Here is a 21,159-nt window from a genome sequence, read left to right as displayed (position 1 = left end):
CTCATTTTTTGGTCAAAATTTTTTTTCTCAAAATCTATTTATCTGATAGCTTTGATATTTGGTATACAGGTTCATAAGTTTAATCGAAATGTAATGTATTCAAATTCTGATGACATCTGCAATATTGTATTTTGGGGGCAATTTTTAGCTCTCATTTGGTTATACCAAAGTGAGTTTATCGTATAGGGTGAATCATTTCATTTCCATCTCATTTACATGTCGTCTGTGTGTATGTATGTCTGTATATACAGACCCGCCAGAAAGTATTTACGCACCTAGCTTCAGCAGTGAAAAAGTTTCGAAAGTAATAAATAGCTCACACTGTACAAGGTTTTTGAGGAAAAATTAAACTATATTTCGTAAATAGGTGAAAAAGGAAAGACAAAAATCGTAAAATATTTGATCTTAGAACAACGCAAGGCAAGAAAATCACGGCATGAAAAGAGCTGTATCTGACTGTCTGAGAATCGTTCGATTCTCTATGGGAACAACAACGCTAAAGGACATGAATATTAATGAGGTCAATCGAACCTTCGTACCAACTGTCAATAATGAGTATGTTCACCCCTTCGCTGGATGACCTCTCGTAGCCGGCTTTGCATAGTATCGACAAGTTTCCGGCAAATATCTTGCTGAAAGTGTTCCCACGAAGTGACAATACGGTTATACAGGTCGTCAACGCTGTGTATCGGACGAGAATGCAGTTCCAAATCGATCTATTCCCATAGATTTTAGATCGGACTCAAATCCGGAGACTCGGCCGGCCAATCCAAAGTTGTAAAATCGCCAAAAGGATAGCCGTAATTCTGGGGGTTTTGTAGAAATGCTTTCACATCCAAAGCAGTATGTACGGGAGCATTATCCTGTTGAAATATGAAATCAGGCCCAACAAGTCTGAGTGCCGACGGTAGCATTTCGTTTTGGAGTATGTCTAAATACTTCCAGCGATTCATGGTGTTCTCGACACGAACAACTGAGCCAACACCAGCAGCCGAGAAACACCCCCAAACCATGACGCTACCACCACCAAACTTGACAGTTGGACTGATGCAGTTTATTTCGTACTCCTCGCCAGGTCGCCGTCGTACGTACACTCTCCCGCGGCTTCGAAATACCGTAAATTTCGACTCGTCGGTCCATATAACACGGGACCACTGAGCCGGTGTCCAGTTCACATGACGTCTGGCGAATCGTAATCGTGCTGCGATGTGCCGGGGTTGCAATTTCGGCTTTTTCTTGGCAACACATCCACGAAGGCTTGCTCCTCTGTAAAGCCGTGATTTCACTGTACTCAAACTCAAGAGTTTCCCGGTGTCCTCATGAAATTTTGCACGGAGTTCGCGGGCCCTCTCGAACCTGTCAGCCAGACTCTACCTCACCAACATTCTGTCTTCCGTTCAGTGGTGAGCCTCGGGCGTCCAGACCATTGTACGTTGGCCATGGTTCCATGTTGCGACAGTTTTTTGATGTTGTATCTTACACTGCCTTCAGATATGCCCAGCTGCCTTGCGATTTCCCAGTTGTTGACACCCTGAGTATGAAGTGCCTCTATTTGTCCTTTCATATATTCTGGAAGTTTGCGAACTTTTGGCATGTTTCAGTCACGCAATGTTTACAAACAGAAATTATACAGTAACCTCCGACGACCTCTATCAGAATATTCAAGTCTGGCAGATTTTCCCGCCCGAAAATTTAATCAGAATTATATTTAAAAAACCCTGATTGGTCGATATTTGAATATGAATGGAAGTAACTTAACCCCAGGACTTTGGCGCCAAAGTTAATTATATGCAAATAGTATGCAAATGAGTACGTCGCCATTGAAATTTCCACAGGAAATTTCGCTACCTTGAAAACACTCACCGTACGTCTGTATTCAATGTCCAACAACAGGTCTGTATTGATTAAAATGGGTTAAACCTTCTTAAGATCATTGGAAATAAATCACATTGGTGCGATTTTTTGAGTTATATTTTTTGCCAAATGTTTATTTTTGAGGTGTGTAAATACTTTCTGGCGGGTCTGAATTCCAGTTTCTGACACATTTGATGGATACTGACTCTAGTGGTTCAGTATGTCTGTCTGTTAGTCCGTCAAGATCAAAAACTCCTAAACCGCAGCAGCTACAGGCTTAGTATTTGGTGTACAGGTACACCCGAGGTTGGAGATGTTAATTTGTTCAAATGAACATGTCAGTGTCAAAAATATGCAAATGAGGTAAAAAAAAGAAAAATCCTGCAAACTGCTAAAACTCAGTAACCGTTGGTCAGATTTGGTTGAAACCCGGTATGTAGGTTCCTTTAGGTATTCTAAATTAGGTGTGTACAACTGTGGATCATGTTTGTGTGTTTATATTTTTGATTTTTTTTTTCAATTTTTAGTAAAAAAGTCTTTTTTTGAAAAACTTGTCCGACTGCTTTGAAAGTTGGCATCAATGTTCCTCTGGATGACTTCAGTCAAGTTTGTAAAAATTGTAAAGATTTTTTAGTATTTGTAATTTGGGGCAATTTTTTTTCCAATTTTTGGTCATTTTTTTTCCTCCAAATACTACTCATCTGATGCCTTTGCTATTTGATATACAGGTTCATAAGATTGATCAAAATGTGATGTATTCAAATTCTTATGAAATTTGCAATTTTGTAATTTTGGGGCAACTTTTGTCATTTTTGGTCAAAAATTGTATTTCTCAAAAACTGCTCACGTGATATCTTTGATGTTTGGTATACAGGTTCCTAGGGTTTATCTTAATGTGATATATTGGATTCAGAATGAAATCTGAAATTTTGTATTTTTAGGGCAATTTTTGCTATTTTGGTCAAAATATTTGTTTCACAAAATCTTTTTTAATAGCTTCGATATTGAGTAGAAATTATCCTATGTGTGATCTTAATTTAATATGTTCGAATTATATCTTCTTCAATTACATATTTTTGCAGTTATATTTGCCATTTTGGTCTGGCTGACCTGAAGTGGGCTGTCAAAGACTTCCTCCATCAACATGTGCTGCAAAAGTTATTCTCTGCATAATACAAAGGAGCTCTATCAGCTGCAAGGTCGCTTGTTTTAAATTTTCAGAGAAACATCTTCAATGTCCAATTTTTATGAAGCTTCCTTTTATGGAAGAAACTTACAGAAATAGTCCACAGTATTGACTCCATAACTTTTTCAGGTTGCGTTGATATTAACTAAATTAATAAATATTCATGAAAAGATTTTCTGACTTTTGGCGATTTTATACCTAGAGGAACTAAGAATACACAATGTGGTGATTTTGTGCGCATTTCATATGGTAAACTGTATTTGGTGTTAAAACGTGGTAAAAAAATCATTAGAAAGCACAGCTGAAGGTGCTTTAGCAGGTTTGGTTTTCAACAAATATATTCCAAACTTTTTTCAGTGTTTGAGAGTATCAGGGTTATAAATAGCTCATACACTTCCTATCATTGTATCTCTTTATATAAACATTATTGATATCAAAAGAGTGGACCATTTGATATCGTGACGGGGGGATCTGGAAGATTTACAGAAAAAAAAGAGTCCAAGCAAATGTCAGTAAAAAACGAATCTGCCAGTAAAACCTTGACTAAAAGAAAAGGTGGAAGAGTGCAAAAAATACTTTACAGTTGACCAGGTAGAAAATAATGCTACCTCATCAATTTTCAGACCCCCCAGGATATCAAATGGTCCACCCCATGTCTTTGTGCACACAGTTTACAATGCATTGCATCTCAGTTGAAGATTCCAAGTCAGGTCAGGATTTGAAAGGAATAGTCAAGTTCACCACTATTAAATTTCTTAAGTTGATCCCAGTGCCATCTCCCTTGTGACATATTGGTTTTATAACGTATTCCAAAGTGGATGTACCAGTTGCACTGGAAGAAAACAATGTTTACTTTTCCCTGTAGGATTTCTGAGTTAATGGTTGTATGTTGAAATCTGTGTGCATTTAATGTATGAGCAAAAATGTAAACATTGGTGGTATGTTGTTAAGCATTTCAGTCAAGTTATCTGTTGTTCATGTAAATCAAGAAAAGGTAGCCGCTTGCCTGTATTTGCCAACACATAACTGTCTTGTGGCTTGATTGTCTTAAACATTAACACACACTAAGTAGAAAGAGGACAAGAAACTAATCAAATTGATGTAAAATATTCACCCTGAGTGTGCCTGTATATATATAACTATTTTATCATTACATCCAGCTGTTTTTAATATCTTTATCACTCTACATGGGCCAAAGCACACTACGAAGCCAATGTCATCATAGCCAGTCTGTGTATGTCAGTCTGTCTATATGTCATCAATTCGCCAGTCTTTCTGTAGACCAGTTTGTGGATCTCATAACTGAATAATTTCAATATTAAATGTGGCTAGCTTCGGAATGCGTTGATGGTTATATATAATCCAATGGAATCATGTAGGCGTACATGCTCAACATAAAATTATTATTTGTTCAAATGAAGTCAGGGTTACTAAAATGCTACTGAGCAACAAAAGAGAAAAGTTGGTGAATAAACATTGGTCAGATTTTTATCTTAGCAAGGCAGCAAACATATCACATTGTACAAAAAGTGTTGCATGGAAGTTGCTATGAGTGAATCTAAAAGAAGTTATGGTATACAGATCTTGTATACAACCAGTCTTTCATTTTCAAGATTCAGGATAATATAATCTAAATTTTACTATAACCCAAAAGGGGATTCGAACCCCCACCACTCACGGCAACATCGCCTAGCTGATAGGCCTCACACAAAACCAGTCGGCCACTGCTTCCAACCCAAAAGAGTTGGTCACAGTAACCGACTTAGATGTTGCAATTCTGTGCGCGACCGAGCAACACGGTGTGCGTGGAGCAGACGACACACAGACACAGTACACACATATAGTAATCGGAAAAGCACGAAGCTTTTTACTAAGCTATCAGACAGACTCGGGGACAAGTAAATATCCACCAGCAATACTGTCCACTCAGGTTAAAGAAATCTAAATTTTACTATAACCCAAACGGGATTCGAACCCCCACACACTCACGGCAACATCGCCTAGCTGATAGGCCTCACACAAAACCAGTCGGCCACTGCTTCCAACCCAAAGAGTTGGTCACAGTAACCGACTTAGATGTTGCAATTCTGTGCACGACCGAGCAACACGGTGTGCGTGGAGCAGACGACACACAGACACAGTACACACACACAGTACACATATATAGTAGTCGGAAAATATGAAGCTTTTTACCGAGCTATCAGACAGACTCGGGGACAGTAAATATCCACCAGCAATACTGTCCACTCAGGTTAAAGAAATCTAAATTTTACTATAACCCAAACGGGATTCGAACCCCCACACACTCACGGCAACATCGCCTAGCTGATAGGCCTCACACAAAACCAGTCGGCCCACTGCTTCCAACCCAAAAGAGTTGGTCACAGTAACCGACTTAGATGTTGCAGTTCTGTGCGCGACAAAGCAACATGGTGTGCGTGGAGCAGACGACACACAGACACAGTACACACACAGTACACATCTCAACCAACTTTATTCAAAGTTGGTACAAGGACATTGACCTAAATCATACATATGCACGTCAATTTGTTTCACGATATGATCCAATATCGCCGCATGGCAGCCTTTTTGTTACAATTTTTTCATGTCCTTAGCCATAAATCAGACATGTATCATCGGATTTCATTCAAAGTTAGTAGAAGGACATTGACCTATGTCATGAATATGCATGTCAATTCGTTTCACAATCCGATGCAATATGGCTGCCTTGTGGCCATTTTGTTATGATTTTGTCTTGTCCTGAGCCATAATTTGGATATGTATCAACTGAATTTTTTCAAAGTTGGTACAAGGACATTGACTTATCATGTCATAAATATACATGTCTATTCGTTTTACAGTCCAATGCAATATAATGGCTGCCTTGTGGCCATTTTGTTACGATTTTTTCATGTGCAGAGCTATAACTCAGACTTATTTCCACCAGTATCATTCAAAGTTGGCACAAGGACATTGACCTATGTCATACATATGCACATCAATTTGTTTAACGGCATGTAGCATTATCATGTCATTAAAGAACTTTCGTAATTAGACTGATTTGTCAAGAAATACTGCATCAAATTTCATGAAACTTGGTAGAGATGTTAAGCTCACACTGCTTTAACAGAGAAAAAGACATTTATCAGTGTCAAGTTGATTAATTTATAATTGCATATGTAGCCAGTGTAAGGGGAAACCCTGTTAAAATAAAGGAGAGTATACATCTACAGTTTACTCGACCACAACGTTCACTGCTGTCAAAAGCTTGAAAAGAAATATCAATGAGGCAGACACAGAAAATGTGCAGTTGTCTGCAAGTCAAACTCTTTAATGAATCTCGAAAATCAACGATCTCTTACAACACGGCAACGCCATGAAAACTTTGGCGTACTGTTTCAACACATGCATGAAATACTGAACAGCTGATCAGAATCGACGTTCACTATACTACACTAAACTACAAGGCCTTTTCTCAATAACTAGCAGAAATGAGCTATGATACTTTAACAACACTGGAGACGATTTGTTTACATCTATCGCCGGAGCCACTTGTCCCGTTTCAATGACTGAGAACTATATATGTCTTTTAGACGCATCGATCGACACATCAGAAGTTCACTTGCACAGTCGCTAAAAATAGCTCATGAAACACATGGCGCGTCTCCTCATGGGCGGCGATCTCATCCAAACTTTCAACTGAGCAAAACTCGGCAAAATCACTGAAATATTATACCAAACATACCTGTTAAAATAAAGGAGAGTATACATCTACAGTTTACTCGACCACAACGTTCACTGCTGTCAAAAGCTTGAAAAGAAATATCAATGAGGCAGACACAGAAAATGTGCAGTTGTCTGCAAGTCAAACTCTTTAATGAATCTCGTCAGATATCGCGAGATACTCAGCAGTGAAAGTCTGACACTGGTGGCGCTGTACCCACTCTCGCTAACAGGTTACTCATTCGTATTAGGTAGGTACGTATAGTACCTGTATACAGTATATATATACAATCAGAAAATAAAATAAAAAAAAAAAATTGTCTATGGTTACACATTCCCCTGCTTTCTGGAATATCGTCCCGATATTCACAAGAAAATTCAGTCAGGGATTAACCGTTCGATACAATGTCAATCAACGCGGCACAAAGACGTTCTGCAGAATCTCCTTGGGCATTAAACTTCACAGATGTGAGGTAATCTGCTTTGACCATCCACTCTGGCTTACTGCAAACCTGAGTAAGATTCAGGCGATCTGGTGGCCGTATTGTCCGTTTTGATCTCCTTGAGGGTTCCCCTTCTACTTCCCTCTATTCTTGCATGGGTTCGAAGTGTACTTCCTCCTGAATTTCAAATTCCTTGTGTGGCTCAGCATCCTCCTGTAGACTCGGGTCATTTGATGGCTCCAAACTTCCGCTCACTTCGTTCTCAACAACACATTGTACATCTGGTAGTGAGGAATTCCCAATCGAAAGTGTATCTGAAGTAATCCCTGGTTGACTGACACCACTAACCACTGATATGGGCTTTTTCCCAACCATGGCCTGTTTCTCCTCTTGGGGCACAGTATCTGGGTCTGATGCCTCTTCAGGTTCGAGTACCCTCTCCTGTGGTGCATGATAGACTGGGACGAAATGAACATCCTGATCACCATCCGAGTCTGACGAAACTGTACCATGATCCTGTGATTCTTCTGCCTTGTTTGTTGATCTAATATAATCAACAGTCTCCTTGGGTTTTGCTCTTTGATTCTCAGATGGGCAGGGCAATGAGAAGCATGGTAACAGTAGGTTGCGGTGGAGAGTTCTCTCTCTTCCAACCCCAGACTCCGGCCGGACTGTATACACAGGGAGGTCAGGATTGGTCTTGCAAACCACTACATACACATCTCTCTCCCATCGGTCAGCAATCTTGTGTTTCCCTCGTATGCTTACATTCTTCACCAAAACCCGGTCACCATGCTCCAACACAGCTCCCCTTGCCCTAATGTCATACCTCTTCTTGTTGTATGAGGACTTCTTTGCAGCTGCCTTTGATGCAATCGTGTATGCACAATCCAGTCGGTCTCTGAGGTCCTGAGCATATTCACCATATGTATTTGGCGAATCGCCCTCAGGTTCCAATCCAAGGTACACGTCGATAGGTAATCTGGGATGGCGTCCGAACATGAGATAATAGGGGGCATAGCCAGTGGAATCGTTGGTAGTACAGTTGTATGCATGCACAAGTGGACCTACATATGATTTCCAGTCCTTCTTCTGGTGCTCCTCCAAGGTGCCAAGCATATCAAGTAATGTACGGTTAAAACGCTCTGTCTGTCCATTGCCCATGGGGTGGTATGGGGTAGTTCTTGACTTCTGGACTCCTGTTATTTGGCAAAGTTGTCAAATGACCTCAGACTCAAAGTTTCTTCCCTGGTCTGAATGTAACCGGGCTGGAAACCCATAATGCACCATGAAGCTGTTGAAAAGATGCCTAGCTGTAGTCTGTGCGGTCTGGTTCTGAGTCGGGATTGCAACTGCATAGCGTGTGAAGTGATCGGTGATCACCAGAATGTTAGATATACCTCCCTTGGATTCTTCTAGGGTCAGATAGTCCATGCATACTAATTCCATTGGTTGACTGGTCTGGATGTTCACCAATGGAGCAACTGATCTTGCGCCTGGGGGCATCTTCCTTCTCACACATCTCTCACATGACTTGATCTTAGTCTCAACGTCATGTGCCATGTAAGGCCAGAAGAAGCGAGATCTCACCAAGTCTAGTGTTCTGTCCTTACCAAGGTGTCCAACATCATCATGCAGACCTCTGAGGACCATGGCTCTGTACTGTCTAGGGAGTACTAGTTGATGCACCTTGTTGCCATCACCTGTAATACGACTCCTGTACAAAACACCGCTCTTGAAACTGAGTCTCTGCCATTCATTGAGATACCGCTGAACCTCTGAACTCTCAGTCTTCCTTTTTGTTCTGGTTGGAAGTTTTCCACTCTCCTTGAGGATGACAATGCGTTGAATGGCGGGGTCCCTTTGCTGTGCAGACCACCCACTCATCCCTAGTCAGTGTGGGTAAAGATTCACTCCCTGGCAGTGTTGGGGGACAATCCATGGTCTCTGGTACTGCTGTATTTGAACAACCAACCATCTCTACCAAGGGAATCCTTGCAGTCATATAAGACTGACACACAGCCTCTACCGATTCACATGGCACTTCACTCCCTCCTGTCTCATAGCGACTGAGGGTATCCTGAAGTGAGTCAGAGTCGGTCTCTGGGCTAGAAGTGTGAGGTCAGCGAGATAGGCCATCAGCATCAGCATTTCTTGTTCCTGGTCGGTAAGCAAGACTGAAGTTATACGTTGAAAGTGCGGCAAGCCATCGATGACCAGTGGCATCTAACTTTGCACTGGTTGTTACATAGGTTAAAGGGTTGTTGTCAGTAACTACCTTGAATGAGTTCCCATACAGGTAATCGTGGAACTTGTCAGTTACTGCCCACTTTAAGGCTAGAAACTCAAGCTTATGAGCTGGGTAGTTTCTTTCACTCGGAGACAAACCCCTACTCGCATATGCAACAACTCTCTTCCTGCCATCTTGTTCTTGATATAGAGCAGCACCTAGACCATTAAGGCTTGCATCTGTGTGGAGTTCAAATGGGATGCCATAGTCAGCATAAGCAAGTACAGGTGGGTTTGATAACCTGTGAATGATGTCATTGAAAGCAGTCTGGCATTGGTCTGTCCACACAAACTCAGGTGGTGATGGGTGTTTGGTTCTTCTTTGGTCCTTGCGCTTGCCTGGGAGTCCAGCTGTCAAATCATTCAATGGCTTCACTATCTTTGAAAAACCTGAGACGAACCTACGATAGTAGCCGGCAAACCCTAAGAAAGACTTGACCTCGTGGACACTCCTCGGAACAGGCCATGTTTTCAGGGCTTCAACCTTGTCGGGATCAGTCTCTACGCCATCTCCTGAAACCACGTGCCCAAGGTACTTGACTTGACTCTTGAAAAGTTGGCATTTTGATGCCTTTACCTTCAGCCCATACTCTTGGAGACGATCAAAGACTGCCTCAAGCCGCTGAAGGTGTTCTTCAAAAGTGGATGAGAATATGATTATATCGTCCAGATACACAAGGCATATCTTTAGATTATAGTCTCCCATACACTTTTCCATGAGCCTCTGAAACGTGCTTGGAGCATTGGTCAACCCGAATGGCATACGGTTGCACTCGTAGAATCCAAAGGGTGTGGTAAAGGCCGTCTTTGGTCTATCTTTGTCCGCCATTCCAATCTGCCAATAGCCGCTCTTCAAATCAATTGTTGAAAACCACTTGGCTCCTTTCAAGGCATCCATACTCTCCTCTATTCTTGGCATGGCATAGGAGTCCTTGACGGTCTTGGCGTTCAACCTTCTGTAATCAACACATAGGCGAATTGACCCATCTTTCTTCTTGACAAGCACAATCGGGGCTGCCCATGGGCTACTTGACTCGCGTATGGCCCCACTTGCCAACATACCCTGGAGGAGGGACCTCACTTCATCATACATGGCAGGGGGTATGCGGCGATGTCTTTCACGAATAGGGTGGGTATCACTGAGTGGTATCTCATGTTGTACAGCTGTACAATAACCAAGATCATTGTCATGTTTTGAGAATACATCAGACTTCCTCGCTAGTAGCTCTTGGGCCAGCTGATATTGAGTAGCACTCAAGTGGTGTAAGTCTATATTGCTGCCCAGTGATACATTAGCACCCGGGTGATCACTACAATTACTATCGTGTCTAGCAGCCGTCATCTGTTGCTGAATCCCAAGCTGGTATTGTGAAGGTGATCCAGCCCACGTAACAGCATGAACTGCACCAATCACCTCTCCTGGCCTCACAGTTACTGTCTTGTTAGAAAAGTTCTGCAATTGCACAGGTACCCTACATTTCTTTCCGGTACACTTCATAGTTAGGGCTGATGGGTTGACAACAAGACCACCTGGAAACTGTCTCGTCCCTCTGGGTTCGACAGTAACAATGTATTCGTCTCCCTGAGGGCCCGATTTAGTTTTACCAATAATGTTGATAACGCTGTTAGGTTCAACTCTAACTGGGCGCCGCAGCTGGGCTCTCACCACACCAAGATTACCATCTTCACCACAGAAATTGTCCCTGGCATCAAGGTGATTGTAAGCATCCTGGACAGCAGCTGATATCCTCAAACTTTGGACAGATGAAGGCTTTTGTTTGCACAACCTGGAACTCTTCCTGTACAAGTTAATGAGGTTGGTGCCAACACACAATGGTACTTCTTGGTTGTACGCTGTATCCAATACAACCAGCACCAGCACACTGTAAGTCTCATCAGTACCAAAGACGTCTCTTGGAAAAGAGATCTCAGCCTCGATGTATCCCAGGAATTCTACCACCTGACCTTGTGCTCCAGTTATTGTTAACAGCTCTTCATGGGATGTATCTTGCATGACGACAAATTGTTCTTGTAGAATGATTCACCGACCGTCGTTACCTGAGAACCAGTGTCAATTAAACTGCGGCAGCTCACCCCATTAATGAATGCATTTTCTTCATTAGGATCACCCACAATGCGGTTGAGTACTGATTGACGGTGAACGATGACGTTTGCTTGGGCTTGCTCATTGGTTCTGCCTACCACCTGCCCGCCGGTGGAGGCAGCTGGGAGTTTAACTGACCAGATTGCTCCAGAACAGAAGGGGCGTTGTCCACCATCTTGGGATTTCGGCAACCTCTGGCTATGTGTCCCTCCTGACCACATCTGTAACAAATTACAGGTCCCCGGATGCGGCCAGTACCCTCTGGACTTCTACCTCTCCTTCTTGTGCCAGCATTTTGTTCAGGCAGATTTCTTTCTCTTTGCCTACCTCTACCACGACCCTGCTGTGAGGGCATGTCTTGAGGGTTAGCGTCTGAACTCGTACCATTACCCTCCATCCTGTCAAGTCTGGCTGCCAAAGACTGCACGTGTTGCTGAATTTCCTTTACTACTGGGTCCTCCTTCACAGCATTTGCCTTTTCAGGGACAATGGTTTGATTGGAGACACCAGCACGTGCAGGTTTGGCATACGCAAATGTTTCCTTCACTTCTTGTTCTGCCAGGCGGGCGATGCGGAGCAACTCATCAAATGATGTTGCCTTATCATAGCGATGTCTTGCAATATTTTTCACTCGTTCATCACGCAAACCCTTCCAAAATACAGTTCTGAGAGCTTCATCCACCGCCACTGCTGCTATACCACCTCTCTCCTTGGCCTTGTTAATTGCCAGTTCAAGGCGACATCCATATCCAGCCACTGTCTCCTTCTCTTCCTGTTTGCTGTTATAAAATTGCTGTAGTAGAGTAGCACCAGTTTCAACCACACCATATATCCCACTCAACTTTTCCAGGATAGCCTCAATGGTTACATCTAAACCCATGTGCATCACAACTCTACCTGCATCTCCGCGCAGTGACTTCCTAACTGCTGTGGCCAGCGTCTCCCTGCTGTGTGTTCCATCTCTCTTCAAACACTCAATTTCGTATTTCCATGACTCAAAATCTGAGTCACCTTTATTCTTTGGGTCACCAGAAAAAGTTGAAATTCTTGGCGGTTGAAACAATGCAGCTGGTAGCATGACCGTAGACTTGTCAGTTGTAACTGGACATGACACCGCTGGGCTACCGTACTTTGGTTTGACTCCTATACCAGGTTGTCGACTGACAGGGGTTACTTCATGTCCAGCTTTGCGCAGAACTTCGATCATGCGGTTCAATTCTGACTGGTCGACTTCACCGGCATTAGTTACTTCACTCTCGTACTGTAACTTTTGACAGGGTGTGTACCTGGTTGGCGTGACAACTGGTCTTGATGTCATATTGCTGCTCATTGTCTTGGGTATGGTGTTAGATGCTGATGGTGTGGCCTCATATCGGAGTCTATCGTACAAACTGACCGGCACCCTAGTAATTGTCAACTTGCTACCCAGGAACAGTCGGCCATTAAGTTTCACAATTGCTTCTTGAGCTGTGGCCTTGTCAGCAAACTGGCAGAAAGCATGGTCACTACGACTAACTGACTCTGGGTCGACCGGCCAGATAATATGGCTGACTGTACCGACAGATGACAGGAATTCACTCAACTCCTCACATGTAGCACTCCCTGCAATGCCCTTAATATAAACCGTATGGTCCAACAGGGCTCTAAATTCGCTGGGTGTACAGGTGTGTGGAGGGGTATCCATCATTGCTTGTAAAAACACAAGTATGTCAATCAGATATTGAGCAGGTATTTATCGTAGAAGAAAACAAAATATATACAGTTTACAGAGTCTCTCTTGTACTTTCAACTAGCACAGCAACAGTTCAGTTCAAACCTCTTTATTTCTCTTCAGCGGCGTATAACTTGTGGTTCACTTTAATAGTTGACTGGAGTTACCATGGAGATAATGCTCGATACATCACCTGTCAAACACTGCGACATAAACTTCATAGGGCACCATATGCTTGTGTACTGCAACACTTTTGCAACGGGGCCCCACGTTGGGCGCCAAATTATGTAGCCAGTGTAAGGGGAAACCCTGTTAAAATAAAGGAGAGTATACATCTACAGTTTACTCGACCACAACGTTCACTGCTGTCAAAAGCTTGAAAAGAAATATCAATGAGGCAGACACAGAAAATGTGCAGTTGTCTGCAAGTCAAACTCTTTAATGAATCTCGAAAATCAACGATCTCTTACAACACGGCAACGCCATGAAAACTTTGGCGTACTGTTTCAACACATGCATGAAAAACTGAACAGCTGATCAGAATCGACGTTCACTATACTACACTAAACTACAAGGCCTTTTCTCAATAACTAGCAGAAATGAGCTATGATACTTTAACAACACTGGAGACGATTTGTTTACATCTATCGCCGGAGCCACTTGTCCCGTTTCAATGACTGAGAACTATATATGTCTTTTAGACGCATCGATCGACACATCAGAAGTTCACTTGCGCAGTCGCTAAAAATAGCTCATGGAACACATGGCGCATCTCCTCATGGGCGGCGATCTCATCCAAACTTTCAACTGAGCAAAACTCGGCAAAATCACTGAAATATTATACCAAACATACCTGTTAAAATAAAGGAGAGTATACATCTACAGTTTACTCGACACAACGTTCACTGCTGTCAAAAGCTTGAAAAGAAATATCAATGAGGCAGACACAGAAAATGTGCAGTTGTCTGCAAGTCAAACTCTTTAATGAATCTCGTCAGATATCGCGAGATACTCAGCAGTGAAAGTCTGACACTGGTGGCGCTGTACCCACTCTCGCTACAACAGGTTACTCATTAGTATTAGGTAGGTACGTATAGTACCTGTATACAGTATATATATACAATCAGAAAATAAAATAAAAAAATAAAAATTGTCTATGGTTACACATATGTAATGAACTTTCCTAATTAGAATGATATATACACAAATACTGCGTTAAATTTGATGAAACTTGGTACAGATTTTGATCTCATAGTGTTGTAAATACAAATCAATGACACTTAGTGGTATCATTTATATATATAAATTAATTGCTAGTTTGCATTTACATAATGGATTTTTGTTTTTAGGGTGAATGACCAAAGTACTGCATCAAACTTTTTGAAATATGGTACCGTGATAATCTGTCAGTGTAAGGATAGGATGCAAAAATGTTTGGCAGCATCCTGTCGATTAAGTACTAATCGATTCATTTTAATTACCTTTTGTAATTAGTATGGCGGCTTACATTGGTTTTGTTTTCACCACCATGGAACTCATTTTTGGCCATTAAGCCCCATCTGTATCGCAGTATTTTTAATCACAGACCTAATTAATGAAGAGGACTCTTTCCTCTCAGAGGACTTGTAATTAAAGTACCCATTAACAAGTGGGGACTGTGTCATTGTCAATGACTTATTTTTGTAAAACAGTGTGTCAGCTGCCCTGCTTAAATATTAACAATAACAAACTTCTGTCTTCCAATTTGCATTTACTTATTATTTCATCAATATTTTGACATATAGTAATCACATGATGCTTAAGAACTTAAATCAATATTTAATACCTGGTATCTGACATGTGACTCTTGAACACAAGACTTGTGATCAAAAAATCAGAAAAGAAACTCAAAATTACAGTTCTAACAATTTTATGCTTTTCAACCAAAATATTGCATACATTTCCCCTCCAAACATATATACCAAATGACAAAGTAATAATTTTTTCGGAAAAACAAATTTGTGTCTATGTTTACAACTATTGTCTTACGAATTCTGACCTACTGTCATTGGATTATGGATGGTTACACTTTTTTCATGTACGCAGCCATTACTCAGGCACATCTCAACCAACTTTATTCAAAGTTGGTACAAGGACATTGACCTAAATCATACATATGCACGTCAATTTGTTTCACGATATTTCTGAGCAAAATATGCTGTGTTGTGTGCAGCTCCTCCTTAATCCAGCAAGGTCAGGTTATTAATCGCCTACTCTTACATCCGTGGATGTAAATATGACAATTATGTATGAAAATAATGCTTGAAATTAGATTTTAAAGGTTTTTATTCTTTCAATTGTTATAATGTATATTTATGGAATTGTTTGTCTGGGTAAGTGCAATTATGGCTTCTAGAATTCTATACAAATCCTTGGTTTGATGCTTTTAAATTTGGTTAGAAGGGCTTTAAAAACACATGTATACATCTGATGCCACAGGCTCCTTACTATACATGTAGGTTTGTGTTTCGAAGTTGCCTATTTGTCTATGATACTGAAAAGCTTGTATGACTTGGTGGCAGTTTGGGACATAACACTATTATGTAAGTGTGACAACATCGCTATTAAAGAATGCCCATTATTACATACTACCGTAGTCTTTGATTGTTCAACCATAGACTGTAGAAAGACCAAATATTGTCTACATTAAAACAATATTATAAGAGGACACTTTTACTTTGCTATGGCAGATTGTATCACTGATTATGATGTACTAGGTTACATGGTATTGTGTTAATATGTGTGATCAAGAGTTGCAACAGTCGCCAACAATTTCATACTTCAATGGAAGGTGCTTTAAAATTTGCTCAAATTCACTTGACTATGAATATCACAAGCGAAGTCCCATAGAAGCTATTAAATATCGTGTATACACTCATTCTGGCTTGCTATGTGTAATCAAATGTGAGGAAAATGTCATTGACGCTATTTTTGTTGTTGTTGAGCCACACGTTTCTGTCATTTAGAATGAGATGCAATATTGATATTCTGAATGTTGAATACCCAAAACATATGTGTGGTATTGATCCACAGCTATCAAGTGTGAAACAGACCTTGAAATTGCAGAAAGCAATTGAAGATTGAGACTGCTCAACTGATGGAGAGAGACCGACACCAACTTGAACTTCAAATGGAGAGAGATCAACAACAAATTAATCTTCAAAAAGAGAAAGTCCATAGGTTCAAGATTCAGGAAAAGAAAGATAAAGATCTAAATTTGAGCAACTTTATGAGCGTCAGTTGAAAAAATCATGGCTAGAAATAGCCCAGTTAGAGAGAAAGAATTAGCAGAAGCCTCTGACAAGTTTAAGGCAAGATCGGATGCAATCTATGATTCTGAAGGAGCAAATCCTCAGTGTTTGAAAAAGGAAGGGAAGGATGAATAAGTTTATTGTGATAATAAATGTAATCTCAAAGTTTTGAAGAAATTCAATTCAACCTGGTCCGTATTTATTTGGTCAGGATATTTATGTACGATTTTGAGAGTTACAATTAGTCAATATATCATTTCTTCATTTTATATATTTAAAAAAAATGTAACAACTTAGCCGGCTATTGAACCACTCTTTTTTGGGAGTGGAGATTTAGCCGAGCGGTTCTCTCTGTGGCCTCTCCGCTAGGCGACTGATGCTGTATGTTGTGGGTTCGAACCCGATTGAAAACTAGCCGTATTTTCTACCCTGGGTTGGTAACTCTGCTGGTGGACAGAATTGTCCCCGAGGTTATCGTTCGCCCAGTTAAAGCGATGAAATTCGTTTCTTAGCTTCGATAAAGTTTGTATGTGCGATGTGTGATAGTGAGCATGCGTGCGTTAGTGCTTCGCGAACTCTAAAACGTGTGGAGCGGTCTCAGCCAGAGAAAAACAATGTAACAACTTAGCCGGCTATTGAACCACCTTTTTTGGGAATGGAGATTTAGCCGAGCGGTTCTCTCTGTGGCCTCTCCGCAAGGCGACTGATGCCATATGTTGTGGGTTCGAACCCGATGAAAACTAGCTGTATTTAAAATTCACGTACCTATTTAGCCTTGGTGCGATCGATAGTTATCAATGAAATAATACGTTGTTTTGCATGTTTAAAAGAAAATTAGCAATTGTCAAAATTAAATGACTGTATCGTTTGAAACTTGTGTGAAAATCCTGGTAAAAACTTCTTGTTAAAAATTGGTCCTACCTTTGTGTAGTGGTTTGCACTTTTTTAGCTCCTCTCTCAGCGATGCAGAGCTTATCAAACAGGTTGATTTTCCGTCGTCGTCCGTTGTCCGTCACCGTCCATCGTCGTCCGTCGTCGTCCGTTCTCCGTCGTCCGTCAACAATTGCCTTCTTCTCTGAAACCACAAGTCCGATTGCTTTGAAATTTTATATGCTGTTCACTTTGGGTAATCTTACTTAAGTTTGTTCCAATTGTGGTGAAATTTACATATTTGTATTTTTTGGACATTTTTTTACTGTTTTTGGTAAAACAATCTTCTTCTCTGAAACCGCTTGTCCGATTGCTTTGAAATTTGATATGCAGTTTTCTTTGGGCGACCTCAGTTAGATTTGTTCAAATCGTGGTGAAATTTGAATATTTGTATTTTGAAGGCAATTTTTGTCGTTTTTGGCAGAATTTAAAAAAAAAATCATCTTCTTCAAAACTACGGGTCAGATAACTTTGATATTTGGTAGATAGATCCCTAGGGATGATCTATTTCAGATTTGTTCAAATTGTGCAGAAATATGCAAATTGCATTACTAGGGCAATTTTTGCTATTTTTGGTCAAAAAATGTGTTTCTCAAAAAGTACTGGTCTGATAGCTTTGAAATTCGGTATACAGGTTTCTATAAATGAAATAAGTAATGTATATTGAATTTCTGATGAAATCTGTAATTTTGTATTTTTTGGGCAATTGATGCTATTTTTTGGTCAAAAATGTGTATTTCCAAAACTACTCATCTGATAGCTTGGAAATTTTGTATACAGATTCCTACAGATGAACTTAATGAATTTATTTTGTATTTTGGGATAATAAAATTATTGCCATTTTTCGTCAACAACTGTGTTTCTCAAAAAAGTACTGTTCTGATAACTTTAAAATTTGGTGTACAGGTTTCTACAGATAAACTTGGAAATAAAGATTGAATTTCTGATGCAATATGTAATTTTTTAATTTTGGGGCAATTTTTTGCCATTTTTGGTAAAAGAATGTGTATTTCCAAAACTACTCATCTGATACCTTGGAAATTTAGTACACATGTTCCTACAGATAATCTAAATGATATATTTAAATTATGATGAAGTCTGCAATTTGTATTTTGGGGCATTTTTTTTCATTTTGGTCAAAAAATGTGTTTCTCAAAAAGTACTGGTCTGATAGCTTTGGAATTTGATATGCAGTTTCTACAGATGAACTAATGTGATATATTGAAATTATGGTGAAATCTGCAATTTTGTAATTTTGGGACAATTTTGCCGTTTTGGTCAAAAAGTTTGTTTCTCAAAAACTGCAAGTAAATAGCTTTGATATTTGGTATACAGGTTACAAGGGATTATGTTAATATATGATGTATTGAAATTATAGTGAAATCTGCAATTTTTATTTTGGGGGGCAATTTTTGCCATTTTTTATCAGAAAATTTCATTCTCAAAAAACTTCTCGTCAGATAGCTTTTGTTGACATGTTCTTAGGGATGATCCAATTTGAAATATTCTGGCCATTGAAATGATCTTTCAAAGATTTCCACCTTCTTCATCAACATGTGTCAAAAATAGTTATTCTCTACATAAACACAGCGGAGCTAATTCGGCCGTTAGGTCGCTTGTCTCATTTTGACCATACTTTTTAGTTCTATCAGTTGTTTGGTTTGTCTGTTCAGTTGTGATTGAATGGACACAGTTTTGTTTTAATTTGAAAACGGTAGTTTTTTGACATGTTTGTCACAGAGAATGTGCAAGTTTCAATTATATTTGATTTGTAGATGCACCAGGGTGGAGGATTTTTGTTTTACAGAGGGCAGCTTTGACCAGTGTATATCTTTAAGGAGAGTTGACAGTATTGGACAGTTTGTAAATTATAGTCAATATAGTGGTGTCTGTTATCGATATCAAATATCCCACATTCTTATCTCTTTAAACAGGAACAAACTAAATCTAGAGCTTGACGTCAACCTTATTAAATAGGTTTGTGTTATGCTGTGGCCTTCCCTTTGTTATACAGTTGTACTCTATGATCAAGATAGACCAATAGACCCCGAGACAGCACCTGCTGCACATGCATATTCATTGGTAAAATTGACTACAGCTTGTCATTGACTGTTGTTTTTCTTGCAGATGCACCAGCTATGTCACCTCCTTATGGAGATTCAAGTGATGATGACATAGGCATTTTTAAAGATGCATCTACTCATCAATCATTATCTCCTCAACCAGGTAGGAATATTAGCTTGATCAGCACAACATGTTGAAATGTTGGTCGCCATTATAAGAGTTCATGACGAGTGCAGAACTTGTGAAAGGGGTGCCTTGTAAAATATCATGTTGATGATTTCGAAGTCCCATCAAGAATAATACAATTAAAAAACAATGGAACCATAGACAGTCTAGAAAGAGGATGGGAAGCTACCACAAAGAACAAAAGAACTGTGAAGAAGCGACGAGCGATCTCTTTTGGAATAATTAAACGTGTGAATCAATTTTTGCATAATGATCAACTGGGCGATAGCCGCTGCTGGACATCCGGTAGTTTGCAGTTAAAAAACTTCATTGAACTTATTTTCAGCATAGAGTTATCTTTTAGATTGAAGTCCCATTCCCTTGTCCTAAAGATTGATTTATTCCTAGATGCGACAAAGAAACATTGCATTCCTTCTGAATGGGATTATTCTCTGCCATGCAAAAGGTGTGTTTAGGACATACTGAATGTAAGGCCTGCAAGCATGTTTTGCGAGATTGTACGAGAGTTTGATGGTAATGTGATTTGTTTATCCATGGGTATGCAAATCGAACGTAATTTATTCCAGCGTAGTTCGTTCAAAGGAAATACCGCAGCTTCCCTTCCTGTGTCTTGACTGTCTAAGATGGAACGTAGATCTAGAGAAAAAAAACATGATTTGCAAGTGATCTTTTTGCTGTCGACATCAAGCATCTTAGAGGTACATTTCTACATCTCAGTGAGTTCATCTTTATAAGGAAATTAGATTTCATGTAAAAATGGGTGTGCGGTAACTTGAAAAATGTGGTTGTGCACATGCTGTGCAAATTTTTTGCAATTAAAGGCATTTAAAAATACATGATAAACTGTTTCAACGTTTTCAGACTTTCAAAAATTATCCTTTTACATAAGTATTCGTTGTGTTAACCTCAAACTAATCATTTATAAACTTGACATGAAAAAGAAGGTGAAAATTTACATTTTTCATAGTTTTTGATGCAGAGACAAAGTGATCCAGCTATGTTACTTTAAGTGCCGTTATGTAATGTAACATTTTTTGAAGGCAGATCATAGGATTTTTCATATTTTTTCAACTAGGGAGACGACGTATTTCTCTACGTGAAGTATTACAAAGCCAAGCTAAAGAGATGTTGGTGATAGAGCGGAAACAACCCTTATGGCAAAGTAAGTTAAAAGGATTGAAATCAGTACCCTGCACCCATCAAAAATTGGGGAATAGCAAATCAACATGAGGCACAATGTAACTCTAACGCACACGACATATCTGTTTGTTTTTAAATTTTGTCAGTGGCACAATACTGCTTATGGGCTAAAATTGCTGTTCATTCAAATCACCTCCAATTTGGAAGCAAACATCTCATTATACTGAATAGATTAATAT

General features: G+C 40.0%; 1 protein-coding gene across 2 annotated transcripts in view; it reads left to right on the top strand.

The window, feature by feature from the left end:
* The window catches only part of LOC139124124 (uncharacterized), a 276,954-nt gene that overhangs the window by 5,570 nt on the left and 250,225 nt on the right, over window positions 1–21,159 (top strand). For both annotated transcript variants that reach the window (XM_070690267.1, XM_070690268.1), the window contains exons 4-5: window positions 19,658–19,756; window positions 20,856–20,942. The gene's annotated coding sequence lies outside the window, so the exon portion shown is untranslated. The remainder of the gene's footprint in view (window positions 1–19,657; window positions 19,757–20,855; window positions 20,943–21,159) is intronic.

This window comes from Ptychodera flava, assembly GCF_041260155.1.
Source record: "Ptychodera flava strain L36383 chromosome 23 unlocalized genomic scaffold, AS_Pfla_20210202 Scaffold_23__1_contigs__length_28996876_pilon, whole genome shotgun sequence".
Lineage (NCBI taxonomy): Eukaryota > Metazoa > Hemichordata > Enteropneusta > Ptychoderidae > Ptychodera > Ptychodera flava.
The sequence above is the reverse complement of the archived record's forward strand: the minus strand, read 5'-3'. Positions and strand labels throughout refer to the sequence as shown.